General features: G+C 50.0%; 1 protein-coding gene across 8 annotated transcripts in view; it reads right to left on the bottom strand.

The window, feature by feature from the left end:
- Positions 1–27,269, bottom strand: part of PLEKHA6 (pleckstrin homology domain containing A6) — a 134,625-nt gene that overhangs the window by 88,363 nt on the left and 18,993 nt on the right. Inside the window, exon 1 of one of the 8 annotated variants that reach the window (XM_058540278.1) lies at positions 9,471–9,643. The exons of the other annotated variants lie outside the window; for them this stretch is intronic. The gene's annotated coding sequence lies outside the window, so the exon portion shown is untranslated. Of the gene's footprint in view, positions 1–9,470; positions 9,644–27,269 lie in introns of those variants that run through there. 8 annotated transcript variants of the gene reach the window in all.

The raw sequence follows: 27,269 nt of genomic DNA, 5'->3' as shown, positions 1-27,269 counted from the left end.
AAAGAAGAGAAGCCAATATCGTGGTTAATTCACAAAGTAGTGCTCTGTGGGACAGATAAGCAAGCTATACTTCAACTTACAACACATTTCTAACAAATAACTTTTGCTGCCTGAGCCCCAAGTCCAACCCCTAGGATCAAGCAGAAGAATTTAAAGGGTTTAAGGAGAAATGTAGTCAAACCCTTTTCCTTCTCCTTGACTGGTTCATTCATTCATTCATTCATTCAATTCATATTTTATGAAAGCCCCTGTGTGCCAGCACAGAGCCAGGTATCGGGACTCAGGGGAAAGTTCAGTCTGACCTCACTCAGCATCCACTGCCCCATCATCCCTATTCTGCCTCTATGATCCAAATGGGTCACGGGGGTGCGCTCACTTGAACTCTGCTCATTGCCCAAACCCTGGGCCCCGTGCAGAGGCCAGGACGGTCCAGGCAGAAGCCAGCTCCGCCTAGCAGCCTCTGTAGTGTGAAATTATGGACAAGGCAGATACCTGGGTGTCTGCCTCTCCTCAGTCTCTCCCCTCCCCACTTTCTTCTCTGCTGGGATGGACACTCTGTCACTCTCTGCTCACATGCTTGAGTCACAAGGCTGAGCTCCCAGCAAAAGAAGTAGCTCAAAGATACGCCAGGTAGGAGTTCAGTGAAACAGAAACAGAATCTTTTATTTTGTTCATTCTGTACCAGTCACCTTTTCTGATGCCTAAGAAAGCAGTACCAACACTTATTGTTCCCCCAGCCCTCCCGCCTCTCCTGTCCACCTGGAATTGAGGCCTCAGTCCCCGTTTATCCTCAGCGGCATTCCCTTGTGTATCACTCTCAAGGCCCACGAACGGTGTCTTATTGTCTGTACTGCCCAGCACGCGGAGAGTTACAGGAACTAGCCAGTGATAAGGAGCCAATACCGAGCAGACGAGCTTGGTGCCCACCAGTGTCTCCCTCTCTACAAGCCCCTCCTCGGGAGCCCTTCCTGACCTGGAATCTCTGGCCCTCTTAGGCCAAGGAGAGCGCTGGGAGCCCCATGGCTGATTGGCACCTCGTAAGTAGGCTTCCTCCTCTGCCCAGGTAGGTTGTTGTGTCTAATTGTCTAACTGCAGATTTCCATCTCTGATCTGCACGGGCAGATGGGCAAGCAGCTGTGCCAGGCCCCAGGGGGCCACAAGCTCCCAGGGAGGAGGCGTGTCTACCTGGACCTCTAGACCTGAGGCCTCAAGGGGCCTCTTCAAGGACAAGAGACAGCCCAGGCCTCCAAGAGGGAAAAACACAAGAGCAAGTCTAAGACAAACCCCAGTCCTCCCACCCCCTCCCATGGGCTCCCACTCCTAAGGAGGGACAGAGCAGGGATCAAAGAGCCAGGGTGGCTGGGTTCTCCTTCCATTTGCGGCATCTCTTCTGACTCACTGTGTTTCTGAGAGCATGTTCTCTGACTTCTCCGGATACAACTTCATCATCCTTAAAATCAGACTGGAGCCCTGGCTCCTTTATGATGACGCTGGCTGGGGTGAAACGGAAAGACACTGCTGTGAAATGGGCTTGGACCTCCCGACTGATGGACCCTGGACAAGCAGCATCCATTCTGCAGCTGTGATGCAGGATCAACTTTCCATCGTCTGCTGCTGCTCAGTCCTTGTACAGTGTCTGTAGGTAGATACTGGATTGCTCTGAGCAGATGTTTCACTGTGACAACAGCTAACACTTCCTGAGCACCTACTATGTGCAGGCACTGTGCTAGGCCCTTTGTTTACATCACCTCATGTAATATTCAGAACAACCCCGCAAGGCAGGTGGAGACGCTGATGCAGAGAGAAGTTAGCTGACTCACCCAGGGCCAATCAACTAGAAAGTGGTGGATCAAAGTCCACACTCAAGCAAGCTGACCTCAGTGCTTCCCTCTTAACCTCTCGTGTGTGTGTGTGTGTGTGTGTGTGTGTGTGTGTACGCGTGCTTGCAAACTATTATACAAATATGAAGATTTATTATTAGGTCACTGATAGTCACAAGACCCAGGGGTGGGGATAGGGGATAGTTAGAGAAGATTTGAGTCTGAGCATTAACCTGTATTTCAGAGCTAATTGGAAAAGTTATTTGGAGTGTCTTGGGCTCTGACTCCCTCCATCAGCACAAAGACTTGAAATTTGACTGAAGAGAGAGGCAAAGGACTGTTCCCAGGACTCCCAACCTGGCATTTATGGGATGCCTGCCTCACCAACCCACAGAGAGGCCAGGATGGGTAGGAGTGGGCCACCCCACTGCCATGTGGTCTCAGGCTCCACAGCAACACGTCCCACAGAAGGAGGCCTCGCTCAAAGTGAGAGATCGCTTGCTGTGGCATGAAAGAAGCAACGTCTAATTAGAGAGAGTCATTAATAGGCAATTAGCCTGTAATGAATGAATGGATCTAGGTGATGACTGTCCAGGCTGCTAGCATCACAGGAGGAGAGACAAGCAGACATTGTGTCTCCTGATGGATGTACACACCACAACCAAGGGATCCTTGCCCCTCCTACAAATAAATTAAAGAAAACTGAAATGATTAAGCCCTAAATCTAACTACACATATGGATAATACAGGGACAGTGGGACATGTGAAATGACAGGATGAGGATGCAATCAGCCAAACCCAGAATGTGAAAAACTCTAAAAGATAAACGACCCAGTTTCTTCAGCAAAACATTGCAAGAGAGACAGAAAGAGAAAAAGAATATACCTCAACTAGTGCCAATCCCTGCACGGCCTTCAGGCCAATTCCAGAGCTGCCACCATCAGCAGCACCAGATTCCTTTCCCTCACCTACGATGGCATTTTTTTTTGTAAGTAACTTATTTATTTTTTTGGTGAGGAAGAGTGGCCCTGAGCTAACATCTGTGCCAATCTTCCTTTATTTTGTATGTGGGATGCCTCCACAGCATGGCTTGATGAGTGGTGTAGGTCCACGCCCATGATCTGAACGGGTGAACCCCGGGCCACCAAAATGGAGCACGTGAACTCAACCACTACACCACCAGGCTGGCCCCTATGATGGCATTTTTACAAAATTTTTGTTTTTATCTTACATATACTCAATGGTTTACTATATTTTATCTAATAAAATTCATTTGACATAAAATTTATCTCTTTAAAAAAAAAGAATATCTATAGATTGAGTGACTTAAGAACTATAACAACCAATCACAATGTTTGGACTTACTTGGATCCAAATTAAAGAGAAAAATAGGAAAAAATGTTTACAAAAATCAGAGAAATATGAATACTAATGGATATTTGATTATATTAAGGAATTGTTAATTTTGTTTAGGTGTGATAATGATATTTTGTTGTTTCTTTTTTTGTGTGTGTGAGGAAGACTGGCGCTGAGCTAACATCCATGGCCAATCCTCCTCTTTTTGCTGAGGAAGATTAGCCCTGAGCTAACATCTGTGCCCACCTTTCTCTATTTTGTATGTGGGATGCCGCCACAGCATGGCTTGATGAGCGGTGTGCAGGTCTGCACCCAGGATCTGAACCTGTGAACTCCAGGCCGCCGAAGCGGAGCGTGTGAACTTAACCACTATGCCACAGGGCCAGCCTGTTGTTTCTTTCTTAAGAATCCCTAACTTTATAGAGGAAATGATAAAGCGACTAGGATTTACTTCAAAATAATCAGGGGGAAGAAAGGACTAGAAGTAGACTTAAAACAAGATTGGCCGTGAGATGCCTTCAGAACGATGAAGCTTGGGTACACGGCTTATTACATTATTCTCCCAACTTTTGTATATGCTTGCAATTTTCTACAATCAAATTTTTTTTTTTTTTTTAATAAAAATCAGACCCTCCATTGGGCCGGCCCCATGGCTTAGCGGTTAAGTGCGCAAGCTCCGCTGCTGGCGGCCCGGGTTGGGATCCCGCGCGTGCACCAACACACCGCTTCTCCGGCCATGCTGAGGCCGTGTCCCACATACAGCAACTAGAAGGATGTGCAACTATGACATACAACTATCTACTGGGGCTTTGGGGGAAAAAAATAAATAAATGAAATCTTTAAAAAAAAAAAAAAATCAGACCCTCCGTGATCACCATTGTGGTGACCCCAGCACAGTGCAATAAACTCCTGGCTAGCAGGCCGCTGGCTCTGGTCTCTGGGGCCCCTCTTGGAGAACGTGATGGGAGAGGCCCCTCAGGCTGCTCTTCCCTTCCAGCAGTTCCACTGCAGCAAGCCTCACCTCACTTTCTACAGCCGGATCCCTGGGGGCCTTTGACAGAGGTGGGGCTAGGGGTCCATACAGAAAGCAACCCTCCCAAGGTCCCACCAGCAGACAGCAGCGGAGCCACATTCAGTCTTCTGAGGTGAAATCTCACACTCCCCCTCCGCCCCTGACCCCCAGCTCAGGGCTGAAAACTAAGAGCTTTTCCAGCCCCATGTTGAATTCAGCCTCTTCCTAGCCTGGGGTCTGGAAAAGAACTAGTATCTCCACAAAGCAGCATCTGCAGTGGCTAGATCAAATGCCTGCTGCCTGTCCGCCTCCATTAGGCATCAGAGTGGGGAAGAAGAGGAGGGGAGAAGGAGGAAGTTTCGGGAAGGGCAGGCCACAGAAGAGCAAAGCACCCAAGCAAGCCCACGCTGCAGCCCAGCTCCAGCGCAGCACAGGGACCCACCTTGGGCAAACAGCGGGCCCCTCCCAGGCTGGTCCTTCTCTTGGCACTTCCTGGTGCTGCTGGTCACAGAGCTCACAGGAGAGGAGAGAAGACTGGAGGAGAAAGGGACGGAAAATTCAGAAGGGAAAGGGAGAGGAGGTATGGGTGTCTGGAGAAGTCTTGGGGAAGGGAGGGATCAGAGAGGGAGAGTACCAGACCTGGCACATTCCAGACCTCCAATTTGCTGAGGAAATAAGTAAAAGAAAGAGAAGAGAAAAGGAGAGAGCAAGGGAGAAAGAAAACAACAGTAAGGAGCGAGGGGAGAAAGAGGGAGCAAGGAGGGTTCAAGAGCCCCAGGAACACACAGCCAGAGCCCCGGTCAGCGCACGGCCCTCGCTGCTCCCGCAGCCCCGGCCACCAGGGCCGGGCAGCCACTCCGGGCCCAGGAGGGGTGTGTGGGCCAGCTCACAGACACACCTCACAGCCCAGCCGTCCCCTTCCTACCTCCTGGCAGCTGCTCCTGGACGAGAGACGAGTGGACTGATCCACCTGCCTCCCGAGAGGCGGAGTGCCAGGAGGGAGGCTCCTCCTCAGAACAAGTGGCCAATCAAGGCAGCCAAAAGGAGCCTGCCCCGAGCCCACCCTTTTGGGGCACACTGCTGAAGGGGACACAGGGTTAACTTGGTTTTCATCCACCGTGCCTGTTCCATATTCATGCCCATGCTGGGCCGTCACAAGATGACCGCCTTCCACCTCAGCACACTCACTGACCTTCAGGGACCACAGGGCCCAAGGTTACCTCAGAGTCAACCCACACCAAAGCCAGGGCAGGCAGGCAGCAGGCACCGAGGAAGTGGGCCAACAGGTCCCTCGCTGACAGCGGAGGGACCTCGACACCAACTCTGAAACTCAAATCCTGGCTCCATCGCTTGCTGTGTGCACAACCAAAGGCAAGCCAGGACTGCCTCCGAGCCTCAGTTACCAAGTCACCGAGGTCCTTCCCCCAGCCCGCGCCTCCTGCGCCCCCAGAGCGCAGGGGCCTCCCCTTGGCCCGCGCCTCCAGCGCCTCCGGAGCCGCGGGAGAAGTGCTCTGGGCGCCCAGAGGTGACGCTCTATAAACTGAGGCATCATTACCACAAACGAAAGTTCCTGCCACACCTAGGGAGGGGGGTGCACGTTTCTGTCAGGCTCTGCAAGGCCATCCTGAATAAGGACAAGAAAAATGACACACCAAGCCAGAGAACACCGAGGCCCCCAGGCCCCAGGCACCCTGCCCAGGAGAGCCAGAGGGCCCCCCAGCTCCATCAGAGGGAAGTGAAAACTGCTGGCAAGGAAGAGGAAGGAAGAGGGGAAGGAAGGGGCGGCCAGGGAGGTGTGGTCTGGCCGGAGGACTGGTATCTGTGGGCTGACTGGGTTTCTCTCACTGTCGGCCTGGCCACCTGGCCCACAGTGGGCCAGCCTGGAGGAGCAGGCACTGCCCCCATGGATGCTTCTCCTGCACATCCCCAGGGAGGAAGCTGTGGGCTGCAGGAACTTCCACCAGGAATTAGGGCTCAAACCCAGGACTCCAAGAGTTCTCCCTCTCCTAAGTGTCATAATATTAATAATATTTTCTCACATTTGCATAGCTTTTTACACACATTGACTATTTTTCATTGCAGCTTCACATAACCTTACGAGGGACGCCTTATGCTCATTCCCAGTCCTCAAGTGATTAAACAGTTGGGGCTGGGAGGAGATAAGGAACAATCTGAAGACATCTTAGGGAATCTTAGGGAAGTGCCAAAGCCAGGACCAGAACCGTGGTGGGGGATGCTCAGAGCCGCCTCGGACCCTGAGCAGCCCAGGGCTTGGCCCTCAAGGGGTAAACACTACACCAGGCCTGAGCCCGCTCTCAGGGAGGAACCTCCTCGGCTCTGCAGCCACTCTGGGAGAGCTCCTCTCAGGGTTATGGTAAGCAAGAGTTAGTGACCTCCTTCTGGCCTGGGCAAGTTCAGGGCCTCAGGGGCTAAAGGCAGAGTGTTCTATGGCAAATCCAGGGTTTCACTGGCAATAAATTCCCTTAAAAACTTAAGAAATGCCCACTCATCTTGCTCCTGATCAACAACGACTTCTTAATCAGCCTATTCAAAACTGTAAGGTCCCTCTGAGCTTGTGAGTTCTGACAGATCCCGCCTTCGGCCATTTCTCCCCAGGTCTTGAATACAAATGGCCAAGAGTAGTATGATGCTGACCATGGCAGGGATGGGGGAGGAAGGGAATCCCCTGTCTACAGACCTCCCCTGGAGCAGCCTAGGATGGGGGTAGAGCAGGCAGTGTGGACTAGAAGTGCTGCAGTCCAGGGGCCTTGGAAAACTGCTCCGAGGCAAACCTGCTTCTGGGAAGGGAACAAGACCACTACACAGCTAATTCCACCCCCAAGGGGTGTGGTGTGGGGTGGCTCTCATCCCGTTCAGTGAAATTTGAAATCTTTGTGCTAAGAGAGGGAGTGACTCAAAGATCCTAACCATCCAACCTCTCTAATTATCCATGAAATACATTTGCGCTCCCAGTAAGGTCGCCATCGGAGGAGGGCCCTGGGCCTGCCATTCTGGACTTGGTCTTGATGAGACCACCTGTCTAGGAAACGGACAGAGACACTTTTCCACTGGACTTTTTCCTTCCCCTTGGCCTCCCAAGGGTTAACTTACAGATGACCCCTCCCTTCCATTCCCAGCCAGGCCAGGAAAGCAGGATGGCTGGGGCAGCTGGTGGGGGTGTTTAGCTTGGCCTCAGCCCAGCACTGCAGACAACTCCACTCAACATATAGACACCCAGACTGGGCCCCTTGGACCAAGTCCCTCCCTTGCTTCTCCACCAGAGAAAGGCTTTAGAGAAGGCCTCTCTGGGGGGAGGAGAGCTAGAGAACAGTCTGAAGGAGGATCCCATCTCTCAATGCATCTTTGAAGCTGCAATAGGCAGCTACACCCTTCTCTGCTCTCTGCCCGGAGCAACTGGATTAAGGCAAGAAGAAATTCCGGAAACACTGGCAGCCCCCAGCTCCAGTGATAGCAAGACCAGGAAGATGGTGCCAGTTTTGATGAGCAGAGACAAAAGTGACCTTGGGAGAAAGCGGACAGACAAGGAGTCATGTCATTCCCCACTTCCCTTCTCTGGGCAGGAAGGGCCGAGCTCCCAGGGGGAATGGAAGGGCCAGCTGCTCTGAGCCAGGCAATGCGGATGATGGTGCATATGTGACACGGGCATATCTGTACCTTTTCAATCCCCCCTCCCATAGCCACTGCTGTCCCACGGTCCCCTGTCACCTCCCCTCAACTACTTTGACGGCCAGCAAACAATTCTGTCAGGTCACTTTAACCGGTGCCTCTAAAGGGTTCCAGGACAAAAGCCTCTTCATATGGGGGTGGGCCAGTGTAAATCTCTCTAGTGTCAAAAGGGGCTTTCTAATGGGTCGTGGACCTAACCCCCCCACCTGGTCCCCTATGCCCTAACCCCAACCCTGCTGCCTCCAGCCACCAACTCAACCTTTACCCTGAGACTTGGATTCCCGACCTGGCCCCCTAAGCCCCTGAAATAGCTCTCAGCATGTCACACCTCCATTACCAATCAATCCTCCCTGCCCGTGATGTAGCCTTCAGACTATAGAGTAAAGATGACCCAGCAACCCCTGAACGATGTCATCCCCAGTCCCACTGCCCAGCAGATGAAAGTCTGCCTCTGACTCTGGTCTCCCTGCTCTCTCCACATGACAATTCGGTCACACCCTGTCTCACAACCTTCCCTGTATCTCTACTGCCTACAGGATAGAGGTGAAACTTCTTAGCTCCAAATGCAAGGCCTTTTATAAGCCAGCCCCAATTTATTTATCCAATACGATCTTCTACTACCACCCTAAAACTAAAAGTATAGATCTCCTGTAAATTTTACAAGTCATTGGTGCCAGAAGAATTCAGCGGAAGGAGAGGTCACTTCTGGCTGAGGCCATCAGGCCAGAATCCATGGAAGGCGTGTGTGTGTGTGTGTGTGTGTGTGTGTGTGTGTGTGTGTATGTGCGTGTGGTGGGAGGGATCATTCAGAATCACGCGCTGGACCAGCTTGCTACAGTTCTGCCGTCCTCCTCCCCACCTCACCCCACCACAGGCTTGTAAGCATAAAGGACATATATTTGCAAATCCATGTGGATGCAGGAAATGCTTTTCTGCACTTGAAGATTTGTCAAATTCCAGGCATTCAGGAACAGAATCAGACTGGAACAGAATCACAAAAGCTAGCAACTGCCTGTGACAAGCCCCCTGCTAGTGCTGGCCAGAGTGCTAGCGAGAGGGGTCTGGAGAGGCCTCCTCCACGGCTCCTGACGGGGCAGTTTGCTGGGACTGCTTCCATTTCACCTCCCCTGAGCCCTGCTGCTCCACCAAAGGACTAGCACCTGAAGGAAAGAAGAGCCTGGAGGCCGAGAGGGAAGAATTTTAAGAAACTCACCTCTTTCTGGACTCCCAGACTTTTCAGTTTGGACCTTTGGAGGGAAGGGTGTGAGAAGAGTTAAGAAAAAAATCCAACCTCCTCTGCCTTCTGTGCTTCTGGCAACTCAGTGCACGTATCAGTGGCCAGGCAGGGGAGTGGGAGATGGAACCAAGCTTGGAATGAAGGGACAGAAGACCAGACCAGACTAGTGGACGCCTAACCTAGCCAGCTCCTCCCTTCCCAAGCAGCATCTTGAGCCAGAGAATGATGAGGCCAGAGCCAAAGCAACAAGAGGGAAGGGCGTCACGGAAGGAAAGACATAAATTATCGCTGCCCTATAAATTATCGGAACCCCCTCCACAGTGCTGCACTCTCCTGTCAAGTCCATATCATAACTCACCCAGCAGAACATCCCCACGGCACAATCGTCCTGAATGGGATCCTTGTATGTGACGAGACAGAGAGACCAAAAAACGGAATCAGAGCTGAGAGGTGAGGAGAGCAAGTGAGCACGAGGATGAGAAAAAGGAAAGAACTAATGAGCTCTTGTTGGAATTAATTTTCAAAGAGCAAACAAAAGCAATTAATGTGGGAGGGTGGAATCCCCAGGCTCAGCTGCTCTAGGAAAGCCGCCTGGGTGACTGGAGACCTGGCTGTCTGCTCTGTGATTACAAAGAAGGTGGGAGGCTGCTCACTGGAGGGGAATCCGGGGGCAAGGACTGCCGTGTGCTCCAGGGGGAGGAGAGGAGTAACCAGGAAGCACGTACCAGAGTAATTACGTGTGTGTCGGTGAACAATGCACACACCCAAAGATGTCAACAGGGCAGTTCCAGCAACCACATCGCTAGCCATAAAGCCATCCCAAATGTGTAGAGAGCTTGTCAAACCCTTGAGAACAAGAAGGAATGTCATGATAGGCAAGACGGAGTGAATGCCCACTCTACGCCGAGCACTAGATGTTTTGCATGTCTTATTTCTTTTCATCCAAATAACCCTAGGAGGGAAGTACTATCCTCCCCATTTTACAGATGAAGAAACTGAGGTTCCAAGGTTAAGTGTACAGGAGAGAACATTTGCCTTAAGTTCCCAAAGTCCTAGGTTTGAATCATAGCTCCATGACTTTCTATGTGACCCAACAGAGTCACTTTGGACACGCTATTTAACATCTCTGAACTTCGGGTTCATCATCTGTAAAATAGGGATACTACTAGTACTTCCCAGGTTGTTGTAAAAATATAATAAGATAATTTATATGATGCTCCTGGCTTGTGCTGGGAAGTGCTCATATTAAGTGTTCAGTAAAAGTTTGTCCTCTCCCCGTCCCCAATTTCATTAGGATAATTTATTCATTCATTCAACAGACATTGGAGTGTCCAGTGTATGAAAAAAGGGGAAGGGAATGGAATTTATGGAAGCCCTTTTACATGCCGGGCACTTTACTGGTCTTTAGGGTAGGGTGTGGAGATTAACAAAAAGAACAGGGCAGAGTCCCTGCCTTCAAGCAGGAGTTTACAGCCTAGGGAGCCAGCCCACAAATAACTGAAGGCCCGTGATATGTGATAAGAGCCATTTAAGACAGGGCAGACAAAGATACAGAGCCTTGGAGTTAAGAAAGGGGAGGGAGGAGGGACGCACGCAGGAAGAGAGAGATGACTGGTGTAGGGAATGGGCAGGATTTGGAGTGGAAATGAAGGGGCGGGTCTCATCTGGGCTCTCGTGAGGCAGCTGACAGGATTCACAGGATACTAATCAATATGTGCTTTCCGTCTTCAAGTGTGGAGGATCAAAGATGGCTGCAAATTCTGCTACCTCCACCATGAGAGGTGGAGTCTAGTCCCTCTCGCCTTCATCTGGACCCACAGAATGGAACAGAAGTGACGCTGTGTGACTCCTGAGGCTAGAGCATAAGAAGCCCTCAGGTTTCCACTTGGGTCTCTTGGAATGCTCTCTCTTGAGACACTCCCTCTCAGGACCAACTGCCACGCTGAGGGAAGCCCCGGCCACGTGGAGAGGCCACATGTAGGTGCTCGGGTTGACAGCCCAGCTGAGCTCCCAGATGACAGCCATGTGAGGAGCCACCTTGGCTGTCGGGCCCCGTCCAGCATCCAGATGACCGCAAGGGCAGAAGACAAACCAAGCAAGCCCCCAGCGGAGCCCAGGTACCCTGGAGAACCCCAAGAGGCAACAATAAACTACAGTCCTCAGCCACCACATTGTGGGGTGATCTATTATGCAGCAATAGATAACCAGAGCACCAAATCTCTCCTTCACTAACGTGGGTTGTTACTTGGGAAGTTGGAGCAAGGATCATTCTAGAAATGGATGGGAAAAGAGGTGAGAAAAGAAGGAATTGTGTATTGGGAGAGGGTGGGGAGGGAATCAGTTAAACTCTCCCATAGCCTCCAGCTCCCCTCTCCCCTCAACTCCTCCCAACATCATGCCAGATCAATATAACTCATAATTCAGTTTACCCCCAGGGAAATAACTGGGGGAAAAATCAGTAATATATAAAGATGTTTATAGTGGAGCCATTAATAATAGCAACAAACTGGAAACATCCCAAATCCCCAGGACTAAGAGAAGAGCAATACACTAATGGAGGAACATGACAGAATTATTTATCGCTATTTAACATGACAAATTTATGGACCATTGTCACACCTGGAGGTGTTTGTATAAAATAACGTTAAACAAAAAAATGCATGGCACAGGACAATAGCTACACACTAATTACAACCATGTAAAAATATTAAGGATCAGAAGGCCATGGAATAAGGCACAGAGTTTAGGATTTAGTTTCCCCTTTTTTAGGCAAAGTTAAGAATTACTTTCTAAAAAGCAGCAATTCAACCACACAAATCCTCAAAATGGGGTCATGGCTGCATGGGAACTAGGAGATGATATTTTAGGAGATGGAAACATGGTTTCTGTCATCCAGGGAATGTGGGTGAAACCCCCTGGGTGGGGGGTGGGGGGCTGGAAGACAGAGATGGAGCAAGCGGGAGGGGCTGTGGCACCCTCAGCAGGGGGACTGAATGTTAGGAAACAAACCCTCCGTGTTTGCTGACACAGTGCAAGGAGGACTCACACAAAAGCCACCCATTATCCCATAATTATTGTCTCTCGTGCCTGCAATTAACGGCTGTCTGAGAGGCGGCTGCCGGGTAAATGAACGTTCACCCGCATTACAGTCAATCAGCCAGCTGAAGCGCCAGTTAACAAGCCCACTGCAGAGTCTCTCCCGGCACCCAGCAGCAACTGGGGGAGGGAAGGGGCAAGACGAGATAACACAGACCTGGGGCACACTCCTACCCCAGAAGCAGGGAAGGGATGCTCAGAGCGACATCCTGAGCCCCAGGTAGAAGCTAGTCTTGCCCCAAATGAGCCAAGCTGGGCACGCAGGTGCTCTGACCCCCAATGCCAAGTCAGAGGGGTCTGTATGCATTCTTGTATCGGTCAGCAAGGTTCCAGGGAGCCACTGCAGCTCTGGTGTGGGGCAGCCCTTGGCCTGTGGGAGTCTGTGAAGGCAAAGAGATGCAAGAGGAGGCCTCCGAGGTGCTGTCACCTCCTGAGTTACAGGAGGACAGAAACAGAGGGCAAAGAGAGGAATCAGACAGGAAGTCATCTTGACTGACTTACGCTGAAACTGACTTAAACTGGCCTTTGGCTATTTTTCTTAAGCAGCAAGCTTAGAAACACAGAAAAGGAGCTAGTGTCAGAGAAGTCAAAGATGATTCTTTTGTCCAGAGGAGAAAGGCAGGAGAACAAGCGGCTGATAGGAGGCATCCCCAGTCCTCTCCCAGGGATTTGGGGAAGACAGGGGTGCCCTGCAGTCCTGCATGGCATGCCCAGAGCCTGCCACCATGCTACACCAGCCAGCCAGGCCCTCTCTCCTACCACAGACTGCAGCCAGCAGAGCTCAGGCTTTGGGACTAGACTGCCAGGGAGCCCGACCATGCATGTTAGAGATGATCTGGTCCAATGGTTCTCAATCCTGGCTTTACACTAGATTAACAGAAAGCTTTTTAAAAACACTAATGTGGGGCTGGCCCAGTGGTGTAGTGGTTAAGTTCATGCACTCCACTTCAGTGGCCTGGGGTTAGCAGGTTTGGATCCTGGGCGTGGACCAACGCACCACTTATCAAGCCATGCTGTGGCAGCGACCCACATATAAAGTAGAGGAAGATGGGCACAGATGTTAGCCCAGGGCCAATCTTCCTCAGCAAAAAGAGGAGGATTGGCAACGAATGTTAGCTCAGGGCTAATCTTCCTCACAAAAAAAAAAAAAAACCCACACACTAATGCTCAGGTACCATCACAGATCAACTGAATCAGAATCTCTGGGCAGGGCTGGGGAGGCCCAGGCACATGCATTTCTTTAATGCACCCTAGGGGATGCTGATGACTACTCCAATTTCCTCAATTACAGATGAAGAAACAGGCATCTGGGGCAGTAGTACCTTGTCCAAAAGTGACAAAGGCAGCAAGGAGCAGAGCCGGCTCATCTGATTGCAGGCATGCGGCTCCCGCACTCAGGAACACTGGCTGAATGAATGAAGGAGCCTCCAATGGTGCACCACAGGGCTCTATTCGTGACCCTGCTGTGTTCTATGTTTTCATCCTCCATGAGCTGCATCAAGACTCAGAAGGCAAGCCTCCTGTGTTTGCTACTGACAAAGCCAGGAGGGATGGCTAACGTACGGCAGAATTGGGATTCCATATACTGAAACACTGGCCTGACAGTAACAAAATGAAATATATCATAAATGTAAACCCTACATTGAACATTTAAAAAACGATTCCAATTGTACATATAATCCAAAGCTTTGAGATACATTCAAGAGCATGTTACTAATAAAATGGGGAAAACACAAGGACAATCTATATGTTTTTAATGTATTTTTTTTGAGAAAGATTGACCCTGGGCTAACATCTGTAGCCAATCTTCCTCCTTTTTTCCTTTTGTCTCCCCAAAGCCCCAGTAGATAGTTGTGTCATAGTTGTATATCCTTCTAGATGCTCTATGTGGGACGCTGCCTCAGTATGGCTTGATGAGCTGTGTGTAGCTCCGTGCCCAGGATCCGAACCTGCGAACACTGGCCGCCGAAGCGGAGCCCACGAAATTAACCACTATGCCACCGGGCTGGCCCCTAATGTATGTTTTATAAAAACCTTATTATTGGCATTCCAAGAAGCAAATGGGGGCATGTGGAGAACTAGTGATCAAATATCCTGGAAACAGTTTTATGTTTGTCCCCAGGGGCCTGGTCAGTAGGACTGATGTCAAGATCTTGGAAGATAGGATCCTCTCCCCTCAACTTCATTCCTACCTCAAGCTGAATATATGTAGAGCAATACTTCTTAAATGTTAATGCACATATGAGTCACCTGGGGATCTTGTTAAAACCCAGATTCTGATTTGGTAGGCTGGGAGTGAGGCCTGAGATTCTGCATTTCTAACAAGTGATTTTTGCATTTGTGATTCTGCATTTCTGCATTTCTAACAGCTCTCAGGTGATTTAGATGCTGCTGGCCCATGAAGAGCACAGATTTAAACATTCTCGAGGGTTCACCTGTGAGAGCAGGCACTCTGAACATGCTCGGGGCACCTGTGTCCCTTTCCCTAGATCCTGGGAACCGAGAGAAGTGGAGGAGCGGGTTTGGAGGTTGGAAGGTCCCAACAGTACTGCTCAGCTCACCTGATAAGCAGGTGTAGCAAATGAGCAGAGAAGAGTGAGAGAGACCCACAGAAAGAGACCCACGAGGAGGGGAATTTTATTCTAGGCCGGTGTGAGTCAAGTGATTTTCCAAATAGAACACCAGCTGCTGAATGGCACGGTAAAAGGACCGGACTGCATCACTAAGGAGTGTGCGTGTGGACCAATGTGAAGGGACGCTCCAGGCTCCCCTTGACACTGACCTTCCTTCCAAAGCAGATCACATCTTTTATGTAGGAGACAGGAGATCTACACCTAACAGCTGTCCAAGGGAGAATAACCTGAGGATTTCAGTACAATGAGCTCCATTTAAACACCAGTGATTTGCAAACTTAGTCTGACGTAATAGAAATAGATTGTCAAGTGGAGGGTATCGGAATCCTGCTGAACAGACCACATCTGGAATATTGTGTCCAATTCTAGACAGCTTATTTTTTTATATATAATTTTATTTATTTATTTTTTCTCCCAAAGCCCCAGTAGATAGTTGTATGTCATAGCTGCACATCCTTCTAGTCGCTGTATGTGGGACGCAGCCTCAGCATGGCCGGAGAAGCGGTGCGTCGGTGCGCGCCCAGGATCGGGATCCAAACCCGGGCCGCCAGCAGCGGAGCGCGCGCACTTAACCGCTAAGCCATGGGGCCGGCCCTAGACAGCTTATTTTAAGAGAAGATGGAAAGGTGCCATGTGCTGAGTGGCTTATAGTTGCCAGACACTGTTCTAAGCTTTTTACATGTGTTACTTTGTTTAACTCTCTCAACAACTCTAGGAGGTAAGTGCCATCATTACCCACATTTTACAGATAGGTACATTGAGGCTCAGAGAGGTTAAGAATTATAACCAGGGTCACACAGCTGGCAAGTGTGAAGCCAGGTGCAAACCCCAGCAGACAGACCCCAGAGCCTATATTTTTCCTGCTGTGTCGTATTCTCTCACGACACGTGTCTGACTCTTGGAAGGACAAACAAACAAATGAGCCCAGGAAACGATGGCCAGGACGTCAAACCGGAACCAAAGTGGGGATGGCAGAAGAAGAAAAGTTAAGTTCAACATTAAGGAAGGAGAGACGTGGAAGCTGTCCAAAAATGGAAAAGCTGCTTCACAGAGCAGTGCCCCTGTCACTGGCGATACGTAAGTGGTGCTGGCTGGTCGCGTGTGGGGGACACTGGAAACGCGACAGCTATCTGGGAGGAGGGGTGGACCAAACGAAAGGTCGCTTCCAAGATTGAGGCTCTAGGTCCCTCCCCTGAACTGGTCTCTCCATCTGGACACCGAAGCACAGTATTTATAAGGAGCTACACTGAGCCCGGACTGGCCCACCAATTTTGATGGTGTGATGGAGAGAAAGTGACAGCAATGCCCAGACTACAAGCCGCCAGGACGGCTGTGAATTGAGCGGAAGGATTGTGGGAAATATGCAAATGAGCTTCTGCCGCCGCCTCCGCCTCCACCTTCTCCTGACCTGTTATCTCACGAGGTTCTTGCGGGAGCGATCAAGTCCTCTAAGCTGGCTAAAAATAGCTCCCTCTTTCTCAAAATTAAAAATTTGGAGAGTCATCATACAAAGTATGAAAGATGTTCAGTGTTTCCTTACCCAAATTAGACTGCGGACCAGCACCTTATCCGAGTACCCTAGAAGTGAGTGACAAAGCCATGTCTCCGAGGAGGAAGGCAGAGAAGGATGGACACTATATGATCAAACTCCACCCTGCCAATCCTTCAGCCAGTGAAGCGGAAGACAGTCATCCTGGCTCTGAGCCACAAGGTGGAGAACTAATCCGAAATCTCAGCCCACGCAAGGATCTCGGCTGAGAGCAGCTTCATATCTAGCTCTCCTGCATGTTGCCCCATCCCCGAGCATGATGCCCAGGGAAGGTGGGGAGGCATCTATAAGCACCAACTATTTCAAGGCATTATGCTAATGACTGTGGAGAGATACAAATTTATCAGAGAAGGACATATGTGAATAAAAATATTTTAGAACAACTTCTATTTCCAACTGGCTGTTTCAGCCAATAAAAGGACACTTTTAAAACTATAGCTTAATAAGTATAAGTGTTGATGACTTGGCCTTGGTTCTGACAACACCAGATTTGGAAGATGCTGGGCCAGACTGGGACGCTTTCCATTTAGATTCAAGAAAGTCCTTTCTGGGGTCTAGACCAGAGGCAGTGCATCAAAAGGTATCGGAGCTTGGCCCTGTCCCTGCCAACACAGGCTTCCTTTCTCAGACCCTAGGCCCTACTCCCTTCAAGGTTTCCCTCCACTAAGAACCCTGCTTTCTTCTCATCTGAGATCTGCCACCACGAGGCAGTGTGCAGGATCTCCATCTTTATTCCCCCTCAGAACCCAGGTGTGCTGTGCATTGGGTACAACCTCACCCATAGCACAGGTCCTAGAGAACTGTGGAGCTAGATGGTTCGGGCACTCTAGCATCGGCCCAAATAGGACAAGGACCCCAGCTGGATCAACCATGAGTCCTCCTGTTCCCTCTTCTCCCACATCATGCTCTGCTCCCTCCCCCTGCAGCAGGTCCCCCCACAAAAGCCACTGGAACAAAACCTCCTTTCTCTGCCTAGTCACTTGACCTTAATAGTGAGGAACCAGAGGCACGGGGGACCGTCAGCTCACCCGCATCCCCACTGGCTCTCCACCCTCACATCTACACACACAGTGACCACAATGATAGGGCGACAGGGAAGAGCAGAGACACACAGGAGTGGAGTGCAGGGCGAAGAAGAGAATGAGTTAAGCCTGCCCTGCTGCCTGCCACCAGAAGGTTACATTGGGTTTAAACGAGGACACTGGTTTCTGGATTCAGAGAAGACCTGTGCTGCAGGAGGAGGCTAGGGCTCCTAGAGGAGATGCTGCCCTTTAGATCATTCCTTCCTCCACTAGTCTGTGGGCAGGAGGGAGCTGTAGGACCAGCACGGGCTATGGTCTCTGATTCTCCCTCCAGCCCAGCTCTGCCTCCAAGCCTTTGCCTCGGCATCTCTGTGTCTTTCTTTGGGCTCGGTCTGAAGGGCCTCCTTCATCAGACCCAGAGCAGCTGGCGGGCCATCTCCTATATGCATATGAACATGCAAGTAACACATGCACACACTCCCACTCCTCCAGAGGGGCCAGCATCCACCACCTGCCTCTTCCAGGACACAGGGGCTGGGCATCTGGAGAGAAGAGGCCAGCTGGGCAGCACTGAGCAGCCACAAATGAGCTGTGGCTGTTGGGGTGTCATGACAAAGTGGAGCCAAATAAACAATCACATCCTCCCGCCTCTGTGCCCCCATCTCCATCATCTCACTGGCTAACACGCCTGCATTCAAACCTGGGTCACACGAGGGGCAAGGAAATGCTTGAGCAGGAAACATGGAAACATCCCTAAATTCTAATTCTGATTCCTCCCTCTCAATGTGGTCTTGAATAAGAGGACCATCATCTCAGCAATATAGATTCTTCATAGGTAAACAGGGATAACCAAAGTCACCCTGGACAAGCTGGAGGGAATGTAGAATATAGTATCCTGGGTACATGCAGAACATACGAACGCAGAGATAGCAGGTCTATACAAGAAAGATACTCAGCTTCCCTCAGTGTGAATCTGTTCATCCTCAATCACAAGCACAACCTCCTGGTATGATCCTAAGGTACCGATTCTCTTTACTGAAAACCCACCATCGCCTCAGCCTCAGACCGAAACATACACCCTACTGGAGTCCCAGCAGAATTGCTAGTTACATACCCACCGCCCTGGCCTGACATGTTAAAAAGGCACCAAAAGCCTGAAATCAGGAGCCTGGACAAGATACCTCTGACTGCTCTCACTTTTATGGCTGGAACTGTTGATGCTCAGATCAGTGGGTGCTAAGTTAACAAGAAGCCTGCGAGACAAGAACACAGCAGGGTGTGGAGCACCCCCATCTGTTTCCAGAGCACAGGCCTGTGCCACAAGCCCACCACGCTACCCCCAGCGCCCCCCTCAACACTGGGCAGCTGGGGCAGCTTTCTGTGCAGTAGGGGCCGTGCAGAAGCTGAAAAGGGAACATACCCAAACGGAAAGGAAATGCCTCTCAGCTGTAAATGCCTTGCCTTGCTGTTCTTCTGTTTGCCAAGGGCAAAGTCCACAGAGGGGAGGGAGGGAACGGCACCATCTCCTGAGCCCCCCACGAACAGGAAACCAGGTCCTGAGAGATTGAGAAACAGCCTAAATTCTCCCAGCACAGCTGAAAATGGAACCAAGCAGTATGAATTCCTCCTTGTGCTCTTGATGCTTTTCCAGGCCTTATCTTAATTTATCACAGTAAATATGTATAGGGTCCGCACTGTGCCTGGGCATTCCAGAGCCACTCGTGCCCTCCCCCTCAGCGCCACTTCACCTCAGCCACCTGGTACCAAGCTCTCCCCCGGCCAAACCTACCCTGTGGTCAAGTCCACACGTGGCAGGCCTCCTGCTGACTGTTGTTTCCGTTGTCTTACAGGAGATAGACAATTAAAACTGGCTTCTCTGGGGACTGCCTTAAGGCTTTCTGTCAGAAAATCTCCCAGAAGCCTGAGGTCTTTAGGCCCGGCCCCAGGACTCTGACACGGAATCTTCCTCACAGTTAGACCCAGCCCTGCTCAGCCACCAGAAATGCTCACTGGGAGGGGTGTTGAAGCGTGGCCAGGCCCACCCTTCCCTTCCCCACTTACTCCCTCACAAACTCTGAGGGGACAGCCAGACTGCTCCGGGCTCACACCATCTCTCAATAGCCCTCCTCAGCACCCAGCCTCTCCAAGCCCCGCGACAACAGACAAGAGGCACTGAGTTCTAGGCTCAGCTCCAGGCCCTCGATTTCAAGGGGGCTGGGACAGATCCATTTGGATCTTTAGATTCCAGCCTCTCTCTCTGTAAGGAGAGTCCTCTCAGTTCCTCACTCAGCAAGAATAAAACTGGGCAAGAGATTCAGCACACATGGGGTGCACCATGAACCTGAGCAACAGACAGCCCCCATTTAAGCCTTGGTTCTAAGACCCTGGGCAAACCGTGTGACCTCTGATCTGTGACCCTGGGCAAGTCGTGCGACCTCTGAGCCTCAGTCACCTCACAGACTGCAGCTGTGAGGATCCAACCAGATAACACCACACGTGGAAGGGGAGAGAAGCCTGAGCCCTCTACACACCTGAGGAGCTTTAGTTTGTGTTCTCTCTCAGTCTTTCTCAAACTAAAGGCTCTGACCCACTGGTGGGTGTGAAATCAAGCTGAAAGGTCAAGATATCGTTTTGTGTGTCTGTGTGTGAGAAAGATCAGCCCTGAGCTAACATCTATTGCCAATCCTCCTTTTTTTCCCCTTTTTCTCCCCAAAGCCCCAGTAGATAGTTGTATGTCTTAGTTGCACATCCTTCTAGTTGCTGTATGTGGGACGCTGCCTCAGCACAGCCGGACAAGCAGTGTGTCGGTGTGCGCCCGGGATCCGAACCCGGGCCGCCAGCAGCGGAGCGCGCGCACTTAACCACTAAGCCATGGGACCGGCCCCCGATATCCTTTTTTTTTAAAACAAAATAGGCCAGACTAGACTAGAATATAACAGGAAGCTAGCATGCACCATACACAGTAAGAGTAACACACTTGTGTTCACTGGGTTGTGATAAAAAATGTATTTCTACTGGTTGCAGTAAAAAATTTCAGTTAGGTCTTAGAAAACTTTCTTGCAGACGTTTCCACCTGTATAAACTTGCTTCCTGCCCCTGCAGATTGGGATGGTAACCTCCTCTCGAGTGAGAGCCCCATCTCTTGGTTCTCAAGAATTCCGACTCCTGCCACAGGGCTGGGCTCAGACCAGCGGGGCTTCCAGTACAAGCGGCTCACAGGCTGGAAAGTATCCACCGAATAGAAAATCAGCATGGAAGGAGAGGAGGGAACCGCCACTGATAGTGCCAGGCTGTCCCAAACAGTGCCCCTAGAGGTCCATGTTAGCACCTCCATCTTAAGGACAAGGAAACTAGAACCCAAAGAGGTTAAGTTGTCTGGAGGCAGGGGGACCAATTCTGAGATCTGGGTTTGGATGGTCCACAGCTTCCCCCTTGGACCTCACTGCCTTCAGCACTGCCCGGGAGATCCTGCACCGCCCTATCAAATCTTCCAGACGTCCTGCATTGGCCAAGAGGACTCACACCACAAAACACACACACACACAGGGCACGAAACAACACAACATCCATTCCTACCTGCCTTTCTCTGGCTTTCCCAATCCCGTGAGGAAGAGAGGAGTGGGTGCTGGGGGCACCTAGGATTTGTCTTCCTCTTGGTCCCGCCCTTGTCCCTCTCTGCCTCTTTTGAGGCTGATTCCCCCCAGCTCACCACCCCCTCCTCCAATACCAGCTAACTGGTTACCCGGGCAACCCAGCTGGGAGGCTGCCAGTTACCACGGCAACCCAGCATGGCCGCCAGGCTGCCTTGCTTTGGAAGGTCAGGGGACCAGCCAGGCGACAGAGCTGCTGGGATGTTGCCGGCAAGACTGGCCCGGGCTGGGGGCATACATGCCTGAAGGAATTAAGTTCCAGCTGTCAGGGGGCCACTTCTTAGTTTCCCATGAGGCAGGCTCACAAGCCGACCTCCACAGCTCCATCACCCAAGCCAGGTCCCTCCAATCTTTTCAACAGAGTTCCAGTCACCTGGATTCGTGGAAGGTTTCTCAGACTAAGCAGCAACTGCCTGTTACTCAGCCTAATTCTGGGCCTCCCTCTCTCTCCTCCCTTTCTGAGCATATCTGGGAGTCAACATGCATGCAACATGTGCGTGTGTGCATGCAGATGCATTCTCTCCATGAAATATGTTGGTAACAACAAAGAAGAGCTACTATTTTCTAGTACTTACTATGTGCCAGGTATGTTCTAGGTACCTTGTGTGTAGTCTCTCCATGGATCCATACAGCAAACTTATCATTCCCACTCTGCAGATATAGCAACTGAGACTTGGAGAAGTTAAGGAACTCGTTCAAGGTCGCACAGGTACGAACTAGCAGAGCTAAGAGGAAGTTGTATGGATCAGCTTCTGGAATTCCTTCAGCTCCTGGCTTCTGTCCCTCCCCCACCAAGCAATCACCCAGCCTGGCTTCAAGAAAACATTTTAACATTTATTAAAGGGTTATTCAGTGCCAGATGTTTTATTCATATTACTTTATTTCATTTTGTCCTCACTTCCCTGAAGGAGGCTTAGCAAATATGCTAGCTTAGGAAACCGAGACCCAAAGAAATTATGCGACTTTCCAGAGCTGATGAGACGGCTTAAGGCCCATTCCTTGGGGAATCCTTTCCTGACTCTCCCGGGAGAGTCTACCACTCTCTTTCTTGGCCACCAATAGATATAGCATAAGCCCCTATCCTACACAGGATTTGCCCACATGTCTGCTCCCTCACTAGACCATGAGTTTAAAAATTCATTTTTGCAACCCAGTACCTGCCTGGTACATAATGAGCATACAGTCGATATTTGCCAAAAGAAAGTGGTGGGGCCAGGATCCCAAGGCCTATTCATCTGACTCTTAATTCCATGCTCTCTCTACCACATTACTCTGACTCGTTCATTCATTCATTCAAAAAGCAGTTATCGAACAACTGCTATGTGCCTGGCTCTGTGCAAAACATCACAAAGACAAAGACAGACAAGACCACCTCTTGCCTTGGAGCAGCTCACTCTAATGGAGTGAGGGGCGAGGCTGAGGAGGACAGGAAGTAAATGCCCCCCTCTGCTATCAAAGGCTTCTCATGTATGTTTCCTCAGGCCTTTTTCTTGGGCCAAACTCCCTCCTATCCAAAGCTTCATCGATCCAACCAACATTTACTGAGCACCTACTGTGTGCGGATGCTCTCAAATCACCCAAGGTTTGGGAGACAGAGGGCAGGAGGAGAAGACAACGGAATCAAGAATTTCCAGACAGCACCAGGAGTGACTGATAAGAGACAGGGGTCCGGGAGCTAGCAGCCAGGGACACTGGGACCATCTGTGTAACTCTGAAGGGCTTCACATCTGACATGATAAAGCGATTTCACGTTGCATTGCTTTACATTCACACCCACTTCCTACACTAACTCACTTGACCCTCAGGCAGGGCAGGAATTGTTAGTCCCATTGTAGAGATGGGGAAACTGAGGCTCAAAAGAGGAAACTAAGGCTCAGAAGGGGGAAAGCATTGGATTAGAAGGAGGGAACCTGGGTTCTTCACTTGTGGTTCTAACAAGTCTCTTAGCACTATGCCTCCATCAGCACAGCCCCACCCCACCATCCTACCTCACCAAAAGCCATTTTTCCTTCCCCGCTATGACCTCCAATTCCCCAGCGAGGCAGCCACAGTTTCAGGCGAGGCAAACAGGCTTGCCTGCAGTTTCTGGATAGCCATTGATGCTAAGAAGGACCCAGGAGCAAAGCAAAAACAGAAAAACCACCTCAATTCAACCAAAGGCCAGGTTGAATTTAACAGACTAATCGCAAGCATTAGGTTAATTAAAAGCAAATTGGCACCTGCAATTATAGACTCAGGTTCTCAGGCAATGCTGAGCCAGACTGGGTGGACGTGGTGACATCAGAGCTAAGGAGGGACCTCACCTCCCCACGGAGGGGGATCCAAGGCCCTGCAGGAAGGAGTAAAGCCTCAGCACCCACACATGTTTACAGATCAGCACCCATGTGCCCAGCCCTGTCTCCTGACTCAAACAGTAAGGATGGACCCTTGACAGAGTGCTAGGGAGCTCTGTAAGCCGCCTGGGAGGACTTGATGGGCACCCTGTACACCACCTGCCCTTCACACACCTCCTACTAACCCCCTCAGCACCTGTCTGACCTCTGAGTTAAAGCATTGCTTTCTGAGATACACTGCTCAAACACCCATGTCTAATAATAACCGACATTATTTGCAGTTTACAAAGCACTTCTATCTATAGTACTCATCTAGCTATCAACTAGGTAAGTGGGTAGTGATACTAACCCCATTTTTCAGACTAGGAAACAAAAGCTCAGAGAGATTAAGTGACGTGCTACAAATCATACAGTGGCTAACTTGGACCGGGATTTCAATCTACGTCTTCAAATTTCAGATGGGCATTCTGTCCATAACCCTGGCAGGCAGTGCACCGACTCTCTCTTATTAACCCATGAACCAGAATTAATCTATCAAATCACTAGTGCTACTTCGGAAAGTGCAAACAGGGCTCAAGGGAATGGGGAACACTGTGGATAGATCTGACAAGGAGGGATCGAGAAAGGATATGCACGTGGTAGTGTGTGAGGGGGGCGGGCAGGGGGGCTGGGCGACTGCAGGAGGGGGCTCCAGTGGGGTGTCCTGTTAGCCAGAAGACACCAGAGGAGCTGAACTCTCTTGATCCAGGCAGCTGCCAGGAGAAGCCCCCAGAAGTGTGACGTTCCAGGGGATCATCCTGGGAATGGGTGTGTCCACCTCACCATGCTCTATGCTGGTGGGACCACGCTTGGTGTGAGGTACCAGGAAAGCCTGAGAAAGAGAGCAGGGGGTCACTGGAGGAACAGAGGCATTTAGCCCCAAACAAGGAGACCTGGGGGGTCTGGAGGGAGGGAGATCATGATACAGTCTTCAGATATCTACATTTCTCATGCAAATCAACAACAGTAACATAATAACACATTGTCACTTACTCTGCTCAGCACGATTCTACATGCCTTACATATATGACCTCATTTATCTTCACAAGAAGTCTATGAGATAGGTCACATTATTATTTTCATTTTACAGATGGAGAAATTAAGGTACAAAGGGATTAAGTCACTTGTCAAGGTCATATTGCTGGTAAGTGGCCAAACCCAGATTCACCCAGTGTTTGACCCCATAACTGTGATCTTGACGCTGCACTCAACAGCCTGTTAAGCAAAGCCAAAGACTCCAACAAATGACAACAGAGAACTATTCACACTTAATGAACCTCTTTAAAAATTTAAATCTCGGGCCAGCCCAGTGGCGCAAGCAGTTAACCGGGGTTCACCGGTTCGGATCCTGGGCACACACCGACGCACCGCTTGGCAAGCCATGCTGTGGTGGTGTCCCGTATAAAGTGGAGGAAGATGGGCACGGACATTAGCCCAGGGCCAGTCTTCCTCAGCAAAAAGAGGAGGATTGGCAGATGTTAGCACAGGGCTGATCTTCCTCACACACACAAAAAAATTAAATCTCACTACCAATCAAATAAATGGAGTAAAACAACGAAGAAATAGTGAATTAAAGCAAAGAGGGCCGGCCTCGTGGCTTAGCGGTTAAGTGCGCGTGCTCCACTGCTGGCGGCCCAGGTTCCGATCCCGGGCCCGCACCGACGCACCGCTTCTCCTGCCATGCTGAGGCCGCGTCCCACGTACAGCAAGTAGAAGGATGTGCAGCTATGACATACAACTATCTACTGGGGCTTTAGGGGGAAAATAAATAAATAAATAAAATCTTTAACAAAAAAATTTTTTAAAAAAAGCAAAGAAAAAGTTATAATATTCAATGCTGATCTTCATGCAACAAAATGCAGCCTCATACACAGCTGCTGGGAATGTAAATCAGTACTTTCTAACAAGGAATTTGGCAAAATATGTCAAAATATTTAAAAATGTAGCAATTCCACTTCTAGAAATGTAACCTGGGCCGGCCCCATGGCTTAGCAGTTAAGTGCGCGCTCCACTACTGGCAGCCCGGGTTTGGATCCCGGGTGTGCACCAACGCACCGCTTCTCCGGCCATGCTGAGGCCGCATCCCACATAGAGAAACTAGAAGGATGTGCAACTATGACATACAACTATCTACTGGGGCTTTGGGGGAAAAAAAAGGAGGAGGATTGGCAATAGATGTTAGCTCAGAGCCAGTCTTCCGCAGCAAAAAGAGGAGGATTAGCATGGATGTTAGCTCAGGGCTGATCTTCCTCACAAAAAAAAAAAAAAGAAAAAAGAAATGTAACCTAAGAAAAAAATCATTGATATGTGTAAAGATTCAGATATTTATATATTCATTGTAGTATTGTTTATAAAAGCGAAAAACTGGAAATACCTAGTTTAACATAGGGATCAATTAAACAAATAAAATAGATATATAGTGAAACACTAGGCAGTCACTTAAAAATGATGTTGTAAAAGAATATTTAATGACATAGAAAAGTGCTTTCTATTAAAGTGGCAAAAATATATATTTGGTCCAAAATTTTAACAGTATACATGTATATTTCAATAATAAATTTAGTCATATGTCTGTGCATGAATTCATAAAAACATATATATATACCAAAATGTTAAAATTATATACCAAATTTCTGAGAGAATTATGGGTAATTTTAATCTTTTATTTATATGTTTTTCTACATTTTTGAATGACTATGTATTACTTTTATACTCACAGAATAGTAATTTTTTACATGTATACCCTTCATCACATTAATTCTATGTCTTGGGATTTATCCTAAGGAAATAATCCAAAATACAGGAAAAGTGTTATGCACAAAAATGTCTATGTTGTATTATTTGTAAAAGGAACATAAGAGTAACAACCTAAATGTCCAACACAAATATGGCTACATAAAATATATTATGTCCACACAGTGACTATTATATACTATTTCAATGTGAAGAAACCATCTTTATCACCATGGAAAAGAGAGAGCTGACTTGCTCTGTGCTGCTTCAAAGAATCAGAACCAAAAGGCGGAACTTAGAAGTGGGTAGATCTTGATTCAATATAGAAGAATGTTCTACCCACGGAGCAGGCTGCCTGGTGAGGTCACGAGCGCTCCATCACTGGAGTTATCCAGGCAAGGCTAGTGCTCCCCGCAGGGAGGCTGTGGAGTGCTCTCTGGGCTTGGAGGGAGGCTGGACTGGACAGTCTCTGGGGAATCTGGAGGTGTGGGTGCTGGGCAAGAGCCCACTTGGACTGAGTGACAGCCAAGGAAAGGGTCCTGCTCAGCTGACCCTCAACTCCTCTTCCTGTCTGCTCACCATCTATTCCAAATGTCTCCCAAACAAAGTGTGTTCTTTCCTCTCTACACGTTTTTTTAACTGGGTGGAGACTGGCTTGCCAAAGTCCTCTCACTAATGCACTGGCTTCCAGACCGCCTCAGCCCAGAGCTCAGACCTGGCAAAACCTCCAAAAACCAGGGCCCACTCCTGCACCTGCAGCCCCTGCCGGTCAGCAAGCTCTCCCAACGCCCAGCTTCAATCTTCTTCCTCCTGACCTTCCTCTGGGGCGTCCACACACTCGGTGCCCGTGGCCTCAGGCCAGTGAGGAAGACAGAGTACGCGGGCTCAGAGAGACCGAGGCTGACCAGGACTGGCCGACACCAGGCTTCTCCACTCCGGGCTAGGCCCACTCTCAGCTCAGCTTCTCCTCGTCCAGCGCCCTGGGCCCGCGGGCTCCCTCTTCTGAGCCCCACGCCAGGCCGCAGGCAGGCCCGGGCTGGGTGGGGGCGTCTCGGGCCGGCAGGCGGTGATGGCAGCGGGAGCCGGGGCTGGCCGCCTCGCT

The sequence above is a fragment of the Diceros bicornis genome, chromosome 4, assembly GCF_020826845.1.
Source record: "Diceros bicornis minor isolate mBicDic1 chromosome 4, mDicBic1.mat.cur, whole genome shotgun sequence".
NCBI classification, from domain to species: Eukaryota; Metazoa; Chordata; class Mammalia; order Perissodactyla; family Rhinocerotidae; genus Diceros; species Diceros bicornis.
The sequence above is the reverse complement of the archived record's forward strand: the minus strand, read 5'-3'. Positions and strand labels throughout refer to the sequence as shown.